Raw genomic sequence first — 11,115 nt, 5'->3', positions numbered from 1 at the left:
TCCTTTTGTCTCCATTTATTAAAATGTATCTTTCATTCATTCAAACATACTGGATATGTATAGAGTGTCATTGTGTGCCAGAGGCCAGTCTAAGTTTGGGGAATAGAGAAGTGACAGAACAGATTAAAATCCTGATCTCTTGTGAGTTATAGTCTAAAGGGAACAGAAAGACAACAGAAAAATAGACAACCACCAGAAGTAAAACTTATTCTTTGTGAGACATTTATAAAACTTACAAAAGAAAACAAAGCAGGGTAGGAAGGATCTCTAAACAGGGGTCTGAAACTGGGGAAGGCACCAGCCAGTCTAATATCTGAAGGCAGAGCATTCTAGGCAAAGAGAATGGCCAGTCCAAATCTTCTTTTTTTTTTTTTCCTTTTTCTTTCTTTTTTGTGTTTTTGTTAATGAAATAACCCTCAGGATTTCTTTAGATTAAGTCTAATCCTTTCTTGCAATAACTACTGAGATCTTACAACTCACTAAGGGTGACACATGAAAGGGAAAAATTTTGAAATTTTTGCACCTGAAAATATCTTTATTCTACCCTCATATCTAATGTACAGTTTAACTAATTATGAATTTTTAGGTGGCAGATCCCTTTTCCTCACATTTTACAGGTATTGTCCAATGTCTTTAGTGTTTAGCGTTAAATGTCAAGATACCTAATAATATTTCAGCCATCTCCTTTTGTTACTTTTCCTCTCTCTAAGTTATGTTTCTCACATGTTGTGAAATCACTGAAATGATGAGTCTTGCTGTGAACCTTCTTAATTTATTGTTCTGAGATCTCAGTGCTGTTTTGTTGCTTATTTAGTTTTTAAAGTCTACTAAGACATAGTTTTTCAGTTCTAAAAAGCATCCCTTTGATAGTTTCTCCCTTCCATTTTCCCAGTTCACCCTTGCTGCAACTCTTTTCATCCTAAAATTGGACCTCCTGGGCTGATCTTTTCTTTTATCTCCTATTTTATATTGTATCTTTTATCTGTTGTTACGAATTTCTTTATGGTTTTGTTTCTTTGGGATATTGTTTCAACCTTAATTGTCAGTCTTTCATTCCTCATCAGCCATAGATAAGTAGGAAATATCCTCTAGATATAATAATACATTTGGACTTCTAGATATATATGTATATTTATATATACATACACAGGAACACACATCAGTATAAGTGTATATACATTATACAAGTAATGTGTATGCAAACATACATTGATTATACATACTATATATATTAATATCAATATTATTGATTTGATGAATACTCATTTTTATTGCATTCTATTTGCTTTTCATGATTTTGCTTTCTTACCACTTCAAGCATACTTATTATATGCATTTTGAATGTTTTTCTTCTTCTTGTATTTTTTGCCTTTTTGTTTTTTGTTTTTGGCCTCTGCTTATGACATAGACTTTTTTAAACATACTATTTTATTTAATGTTGCTTTTATTTTGCTTAGTATTTTCTAAGTCCAGTAGTACCTACTATTGCATGACAAATTACCCAAAACATAGTGGCTAAATGGGACAAAAATAGTATTTATTTATTTATGTATTTAAGTATTCTCTCGTTGTTTATGTAAGTCTATAATCCAGGAGCAGCTTACCCAGGTGTCTCTCATTCAGGGTCTCTCAGGTGGAAATCAGTGCATCACCCGAGTCTGAAGTCAAGGCAAGGTTCAGCTGAAGGAGAATTCCTGTCCAAGCTCTCATGTTGTTGTCAGTGGGATTCATGAACTTCCTATCTATTGGCTAAAAATAGTAGTTCCTCAGTACATGGAGCACTCCAAACAGTTTTAGTTGGTTTCCCAGAATGAGGGTAGAGCAAGAGGGAAGAGGGAGAGAGAGACACGCACACACACTGCCATGACATCCTATCTCTTCTGCTGTATTCTGTTCCTTAGAAGTGAATCATTAACCCAGCAATCTAGTCCATGCTCAAAGGGGAGAGAGTAAAAAGAACATGAATATCATAAGATGACAATAAATGAAGACTGTCACAGTCTCTGCCTACAGGAGAAACTTTAAGCAATAATTTTTAATTGTAGTTAGAATTTTTGTAAAGTTATGATATGATGAATGTGGTTCACACAAATAAATGTGGTAGTTACCAATTTTCTCTACACTACAAAACTTTTTGTTTACAAATTAGTTTTTTTCATAAAATGTTTGAAAATTATCTGCCTTTGAAATATTTTAGTAAATTTAGTAAAAATCAAAATCCTTTGATTTTTTTCCCTAATCACTGAATAATTTTTTACCTAATTAAAATTATGTCTGACTTTTTGAGGTACCATTAGGCACCTAGAATATTACCTGCTTTATTGAGATTTCAAAATTTATTTACATTTATTAATAAATACGATTCTTTGCGTGTTATTATAATCTATTCTGCCAAAAAATTTCCCTCATTTCCAAGATAAGTCATTTGTCATGAATTATGTCACTGCACCATCTGAGGCTCATTTTATTATTCTTTTGCTTATTTAAAATTTTTCTTATATATTCCTAAATTTATAATGTAAATTTAGTTTTGAATTACACAATATTTCAATAATTACATTTGGGGGCGGTGCCTGTAGCTCAGCAGGTAGGGCGCTGGCCACATGCACCAAGGCTGTTGGGTTTGAACCCAATAACCAGATGTGGCAGGTGCATGTAGTCCCAGCTACTCGGGAGGCTGAGGCAGGAGAATCGCTTAAGAGTTTGAGGTTGTGGTGAGCTGTGATGCCACAGCATTCTACCAAGGGCAACATAGTAAGAATCTGTCTCAATTTAAAAAATTTACATATATTTTTATAACTATACTTACAATTTTAATAATTGAAAGCACCTGAGAAGTAGCACCATTTTATGTTTTATAACCCAGTTACACAATTTTTGAGTTCATATTGTTAATTTATATTGCAGGGGACTAAAATATGTATTAAGGCATATATTTTAGGAAAGTAATAAAGTGATATATTTCTGACACTTTGTATTTCTGAGATCAATACCTCGCTTTCAAAATTAATAGAAATATATGTGAATATAAATTCATGAAATCAAACTTTTTATCTCAAAAATTAGATTATTCTTGGTTTTATAACTTGTAGTATTTCAGAGAATATCTTAGGCTTAAAGTATAATCTATATGCATATACTCTTTATATATAGCTATATATATAATTATATGTATATAATTTTTGGTTGTGTGTAGAATGCTTTTCTTATGCTTTTTATTAAACATTTGTATATGGTTGACCTACAGTGAGAATCTATTGGATTCCTTATTTCAGATTCACAGTTAAACCATTTAAAGAGTAGAACTGTGTTACTTTTTCTACTCCCCCATTTTTTCTTTACTCAGATCTTATAGGTACCAAGTATTTTTCTTTAAGAATTTCTGAAGCTATTAAATTGAACTTATTTTCTCTTTCTCCCCTGACTATTACCTTCTATTTCATAATTTTAATTTTTATTTCCTTTTCTTCACTGTAGAACTTTCTCAAATTTGTATTTTATAAATAATGCCATAACAATACAATGTATGAATTAAATTCTTTCCTGGTTTCCATTAAATATTTTTAATTTGTATTTGTGTTTTTTAGATTTCTTATAATCTATTTCTCGAAAACCTCACGTTTTGTGTCAATCTCTTATTTTCTGGAAATATTTTGTTACTGTTTTTATTAAATTGGTCTTTTAAAGTTCTAAACAGCTGTTTCAAAATTTATAGATATTTATTATTTCATTTTCATAGATATATTCTTACTTTGAGTTTTTAATACAGTATTGTGTTCTCTTAATTTTACAGCATTTTCATATACTAAATGTTTATTTTTGTTGTTAATCATTCTTGTATAAAGAGAATTGTATTCAGCTATGATCTGTGTGAATCCAAAGGGTATTGAGACTTCCCTTGTGGTATTTATTGTTCATGGAGTTTCTGGTTGAATCCTCTTACACATCTACATCTAGAAAACTGATCTGCACACAGCTTTCTTGGCAAAAACTGCAGGATTTAGCAACAATTAATCTAGCTTAAGTCTCTTATGCTTTAATCCCAGAGTGGGTCTGTGATAATTTGAATAAATGATGAAAAAATGTCTAAACAATGAATTTTCTCCCATCAAAAACTCTGTTTCAAACAAATCATCATTTCCTGTGAAATCTATCCCTCCTTGTCAAGTCTCAATGCCTGAGATATTGATCATATTAAAGGCATCTTTCTATGTCTCCAAGGAAATGGTGTCCTTATGTTAGTAATCTTTGCCTTTGTCTATGTCTTATGAGTAATTTCAAACATGTACAATATATTAGCCAAATTGTGAAAATATATCTCATGTTCTGTCAATGAGTTAGCACCCAGTTTTAGTTTCCAATGAAATTTTATGAGATAAGATAGTGAATTTGTGAACTCATTCTGGAAAAAGTGCTACATACCTCATTGCTGAATAGCACCACTGTCAACTTTGAAGTGTTCAGCTTGGGAAGCTATATGTCAATGACACCAGTACCTTGTCCACCCTTCAAAGCACTTTTTCTAGGATGAGTTCATGAACTTAATTGTCAGGTCTTGGATGATGATAGCTCTAAAGGCCATTGCAGATAAAGAATTCCAAAAATGCTTTGAAGGATTGACTAGGCACTGGTATCAGTGCATAGCTTCCCAAGTGGAGTACTTTGACCGTGACTGTAGTGATACTTAGCAATGAGTTATGTAGCAGTTTTTCTAGGATTACTTTGTGAACTTAATTGTGCAACCTTGTATACTTGCTAGGTCTTTATTAACTCTTTAGCCTAAAAAGACTAAATCTGAAGGCTAAGACACTATTTTAAAATGAAATTCTAAGTTTAAATCTAAATGTTTCTCATATTTGATGTATAATATAAATAATCTACTGTTTTATGCTGTGCATTTGGCAACAGTATTGATAGTCTTCAAAAATAGTAAAATATATTTCAGCGAGACAATGCCTCTTTTATAGATTCTTTTTTTTTATTTTTGTATTAAATCATAGCTGTGTACATTAGTATGATCATGGGGCACCATACATACACTTGGTTCATAGACAGTTTGACACATTTTCATCACACTAGTTAACATAGCTTTCGTGGCATTTTCTTAGATTCTTAACTAGATTATAATGTAATGGCTGACTTTGTTTCTTCTTAGCACACCAATTATTATCCTACCAGGAAGAATAAAATAAGTGCATCTAAATAGATAAATGTAGTTTGGCCTTTTTTTTTTTTCATTGCATACACTATCATTTGATTTCTCCACCCCCTACTCCAAATTTTAACAGTTAATTAGCACATCATGTTACTTGTGAAGAAGAAAACAATCTTTAGAAAGGCAGATGGATGGGGCTCAGGTCAGTAAAAATGTATGCTATTTCTTTTGAAGCTCAAAGGTGATAGATTAAAAAATATAAGTGATGCCAACATAGGATTCTGTCTCTTTTTTTTTATAAAATCAAAATGATGTATATAAAGTATAAATTTATAAAAAGTTCATCTAAATTTAGCCTTCACTCACTTAGCACACTGTAATTATTATTATAACTACTATATCAACTTTTCTAAGTTCACATTGGTCAAAACACTTAACACCAAAGTAAAATTATGTATTTCAAAATCACATATTTAAAATCATATTTATAATCCCTAATTGTTTTAGTGTTCTATTAATATGCTTTAAAAATAAAGTGTGTTGTAAAGAAAGTATTAAAAAATGATATGAAGGTCAAAATTAGTTGCTTGCTAGTATAAACTTATTGATACAATGTGTCTTAAAATATACCTATGCCTGCAAGGTTTCCGCCAGTAACTTTTCTACACTTGAGGTAACTGCCCTGATTTGCATTGACATTTAATAACTTCCCCCAGGCAAATACCTGCAGACAATCATCTGTTGAAGCCTGTCTATAGGCACAGAAAAGCCTTGTACAGAAACTCTGTAAAAGCAATTATTTCCTTCACTGTCACAGGAAGGACACTAGAGAACACAGAAGAATATTAGCTCTCATTATCTAATTCTCTTCATTTCAAAGACTTTTGGAAACTTACCATTGACTTTAAATATAATTTACAAGACAGATTTTTCAATACATTGCAAAACTCTAGGTTGAAACTCATATTCATTGGTATTTATGACTTTCTCAGATCTAGTAAACCAAATTCTACTTATTAAACACTCAGCATGCACTTAGTCCAACGAGTCTATGTTAAACACATTTTTATATGGAAGGTTTAAGAGGAGTGACTTTGGAATCAGAAAGAGCAATGAGGGCGGCACCTGTGGCTCAAGAAGTAGGGCACCGGTCCCATATGCCGGAGGTGGCAGGTTCAAACCCAGCCCCGGCCAAAAACAAAAAAACAAAAACAAACAAACAAACAAAAAAGACAGCTTCCAGAAAGAGCAATGGAATCTTGTCAATGGCTTTTGGCTCTATTCTTCTTTTTGTTGAATAATATCCTTCAGAATAAGATTCTTTACATATAAAGTGGAGATATGTTGTTTCTGTGGTTACAATGATTAAATTTTATCACCTAATTTAAAGTCTCAGCCCGATTGCCCTGTAATCACATAAAGAGAAAACAGTGAATTATTATTACCATTGTAGTATTAAAAATCTCTTAGTTATCAACTAAGAAGGCACAGTTATGCACTGCTACTTTTCTTCCAACCTAAGATATTCTTAAAATATTTTAAAGAACGAACCCAGAAAAGTATATCTTGAGACATATTTAATAAAGTTTAAAATAAATAATAGATTTGGATCGAGATTAAGCAAGTACTTATGAATCTATTTTTATATGATTCTTTGTGTAGATATTTTCAACACTAGTAAAGCATACATGACAAAATGTGTTTAAAAGAAGAATTAATTGTATTTTTTAATAGATAACTACTCAAATTTAAGTTTATGAGATTAGGCTTTCCTTTATTTTAGGAAATTAAAAGAAAAAAATAAAACTGTAATTCTCATTCATGATATAAACCAGAGAAGGAGTTAATGATGATACAGGAATTATAATTATTAAGGGTAAAAAAAAAATGTCAGAAAGGTATCACCAAAAACCTAGTTTACATTATCAATAATAACTTTAAAAGGCAAAAGTGTTACCTTTTAGCTAAGCAAGTTATTATTCCTGTGCAGTTTTTAAGAAGGGACTCAAAAGGAAGGTATATTAGAAATTAGCTGGAATACTAGATCAGGGCCTGGTGAACTCATAACAAAATAACATAATGATTATATGTTAATTTCTTTAAATTTTAAGTGTTATTTCCTCCCAAATTAAAACCTACATGCATATAAGTTTTTAGTCAGAATTATATTAAATTACAGTTATTATTAGAAGTCTACAAAATAATTACTTTAACATGTATAAAAAATTTACTTTTCTAATACCCCTGTGAATAATGAAAGTAATGAGCCTAATCTACTGTAACATTTGAAAATTTCTACCTGTCAAAAGATTTCCATTAAGAGAGAGGAGTTTCACAGTATTTTAACCAGCCTTGAGGAGACATGACTTACACAACCATCTTTATTAGATGCATAAGTAAAATTTAATATCTTTAGAATGTAATATAAAAAACTGAGACTTTAGGAAATGAAAAATTAATATTTCTTTCTTTTCCATTACAGATTAATATAAGGCCACATACAATTAAGTTACATGGTTTGCATTTATTAGGTAAAGTCCAAATTGCGGTGGAGCCCTTCACCCAGGAGGTGTGCCATTTACCCTTGCACTGTACCTGACAGGGGAGGGCTTACCATACCCACTTCCCTTCACCTTCTTGAACTTAAATCACTTTTCTTTCTTGTGGGTGTGTAGTTGCTCATCTACTAGTTTCATTTTAATATTGAGTACATTGGAGGCGTGCTTTTTCATTCTTGTGATACTTTACTTAGGAGAATGTTCTCTGTATTCTTCCAGATAAATACAAAAGATGTGAAATCTTTATGGCTGAATAGTATTCAAGGGCATACATATACCACAGTTTATCCATTCATGGGTTTATGGGCACTTGGGTTGATTCTACATCTATACAACTGGGAATTGAGCTACCCTAACATTTGAGTGCAAATATTCTTATGGTAAAATGATTGTTTTTTCTTTTGGGTAGATACCTAGTAATGGAATTAGGAGATCAAATGAAAAGTCTATTTTTACCTCTCTGAGTATTCTCCATAATTCTTTCCAAAAAGACCATGTTAGTTTGCAATGCCAGCACCAGTGTAGCACTGCCCCCTTCTCTCCACACCCATGCCAGCATCTGCAGCTTTGACACATTTTGATGTGGGCTAATCTTGCTGGTGTTAAATGAGATCTTAAGGTGGTTTTGATTGTAATTTCTCTGATAATTAGGGACAATGGGCATTTTTTCATGTGTTTGTTGGCCATTTGCCTGGCTTCTTGGGATAAAGGTCTGTTCATGTCTATTGCCCAGTAAAAAATGGGATTACTTGCTCTTTTCCTGTCAATTTGTTTGAGTTCTCCATAGATTCTGGTTATTAGGTCATTATCAGATGCATAACATGTAAATATCTTTTTCAAAAAATTTACTGTCTTTTATTCTCAGTGTTAAACTAAGGGAAAATAAGATATGTGGGAGAGCAACAAACAGAGATTAAGATGTTAGCTTTACAATTGATGAACAGATTTGGAACTGTGGCTTTAGACTTGTGGCTCAAATAATGGCTTAATAATGAGAAAAATTCTATCGAAAACAATCATATCCATTATTCTATGTCATCTGCTAACAATCTTCACAGAGGTTAACTCCATCAAATCAAGAAATGTAAATCAATTTAAAGCATGCCTAGATAATTTACAGTATATCCCCCGAAAGGACATATTTCCAAAATTCCATCTCAGTTGATATCAAGAGACAGAACAGAAATAAAAGAACCACTAAGAAAGGGGTGCCCAGAGTCACAGTGAGCTGTGTATAAGAGGTAACAGTAAGACAGCAGAATGAAAGGTTAATCATCTCCATGTCAGAGACCATTATGATACCTTCCCAAAGGCATTTACGAATGTCTATGACTCCATGACTGTGGAGTGCTTTCTGTTCTTCTCCTTTCCGAGTGGAAGTGTTCCTTTAAATTCTTCTATTCTTGTTTCACCACTGATGCTTACTGTATAGAGGTAGATAACTAGATGAAGCCACATCTAATCTGATATAGAGACTATAGTGTGTCACCAGAGATTCCAGACTTTTGACCTTGAATCTCTCAGTTGTATAGAACTGAGATAGAACTCAGTTGTATCTGATGAAGAGGGGGTGAGTGTTTTCTGCCAGGGTAGTAAGATCAAACATCAGAACTGTTACTAATATTGGACAGTGATCATGGATGGAAGAGTGAATGTCCCTTCTGGCTGGGAGCAGTGAAAACACCCTGTTCCATACTTGTTCTTCCTCTCTTGAAGGAAACTGGGACACTCATGTTGAGATCATGGTGGTACAGGTTAAAAATAAACAGCATTCCTGAATTGCTACATAGAAAAATCCATGCTAGAGAGTTTACCAGCTGGCTTCACAATTTCCTTGAATGGGAAATGAACCTCTATTAAATTAAAATCCTAAAATTTGGGGATTTAACTTTGGTTATTATAGTCAAAATGTTTACCTATCTATACATAACCTATTAATACCCATAACTTAAATAAAATTAAATTTATTCATACAAAAATATATAGTCCATTTGAAAAAAACCTACAAACTGAGTGATTTACTTTTCTTTGCAGATTGAAAAATCAGAAGAGCTATTCTTATATACAAATCATGATATATGAGGTTAATATCATGGGTGGAGGAAGTTTTGCCATAAAAAACCTGAATAGAATTAGTATGATAAATTAACTGGTACATTAGCTTTACGTATCTACAATATATGTCAGGTATATGTCAGATTATATATATTATATGTTATATATATATAATTTTAAATTATTTGAGTAAAGTATGTTAAATGTGTGAAGAATCCATTAATTTTAGGTGTAAAATAAACAGATTTGTTTCTATAATTAGTCAGCTATATAATTCATCATCTAAACTATGACATTTTTGAATGTGAAACAGGACACAATTAATAATTATGTCAGAACAACAGATATAACTAGGACACTTCTGGGCAAACTGGAACATAAGGTCACCCTAGCTAGAAGCTTTTACTTAATAATTTCTAAAGTGAAATTTTCTTCCACTTAACTCTCACTTCCTTCTCCTGAAATACAAAATAAAATAACAAACCTCCCAAATTCCTTTCTTACCTTAAAATACATTAGATGACAATACAGATGTCCATTCCATTCTTGGAATTTAGGCTTAATTTCAAACACTCCTAGGTAGCTCACTGATTCATTTAGACATCCTAAGAGCAGGTAGATTATAGCGAAAAACTTGTCACCTAAGGTGAAGGGGGATGATCAAGAGGGTGTGAGGATTTCCATAAAGTAAGACAAAGGGTAACTCTATGCACCTAAAACAGAACTGCACTTTAGTCTTGCAAAGAGCCAGCCTTGTCTGAATATGGAGTTTCTTTTTTTTAAATATGGAACGCTTCACGAATTTGCATGTCATCTTTGCACAGGGGCCATGCTAATCTTCTCTGTATCATTCCAATTTTAGTATATGTGCTGCCAAAGTGAGCACTGAATATGGAGTTTTTGAAGCTGAATTATCATTAACCTTGAGAGGGATTTCATGATGCATGTTTTATTGTTCTCATTTTATTTCTAATTTCAAACTAGGATTTTATACTAAGCAACTTTTCTTTCCCCTTCAATAATTACCTGAAATCCAAACTTCTCTATGAAGTTTTCTGTGATTAAGTCATCTAAAAAAATTAAATGGTCTTGAGCAATAATCAGTCAGAGCAGTTATCCATTTTAGATGAGTCATCTGAATAATAAATGTTAAAAAAATCCTCTTCAGCAGCAGTTTTAGCTTGAATTTTTTCTATAATTGCCTTAATCCCACAGCACAATTACTAAATGTCCACAGACTTCTTTCACAGTTTTACTACTCAAATCACTTGCTCTTGCTCATCAGCTTTGCAAATTAATATTATGTTAAATGCACCAGGGTGGCTAACTTGAATGGAATGTTAAAGT

The 11,115-nt window shown here is 32.2% G+C and overlaps 1 non-coding gene across 1 annotated transcript; it reads right to left on the bottom strand.

The window, feature by feature from the left end:
* Nucleotides 1-10,547: 10,547 nt before the first annotated feature.
* Nucleotides 10,548-10,654, bottom strand: LOC128567043 (U6 spliceosomal RNA). The gene has a single exon (XR_008374718.1). It is a non-coding gene; the product is annotated as a U6 spliceosomal RNA (small nuclear RNA).
* Nucleotides 10,655-11,115: the final 461 nt, after the last annotated feature.

Source organism: Nycticebus coucang, chromosome 15 (assembly GCF_027406575.1).
Source record: "Nycticebus coucang isolate mNycCou1 chromosome 15, mNycCou1.pri, whole genome shotgun sequence".
In the NCBI taxonomy this organism is placed as follows: domain Eukaryota; kingdom Metazoa; phylum Chordata; class Mammalia; order Primates; family Lorisidae; genus Nycticebus; species Nycticebus coucang.
This window is presented reverse-complemented; position numbering and strand designations above follow the sequence as displayed.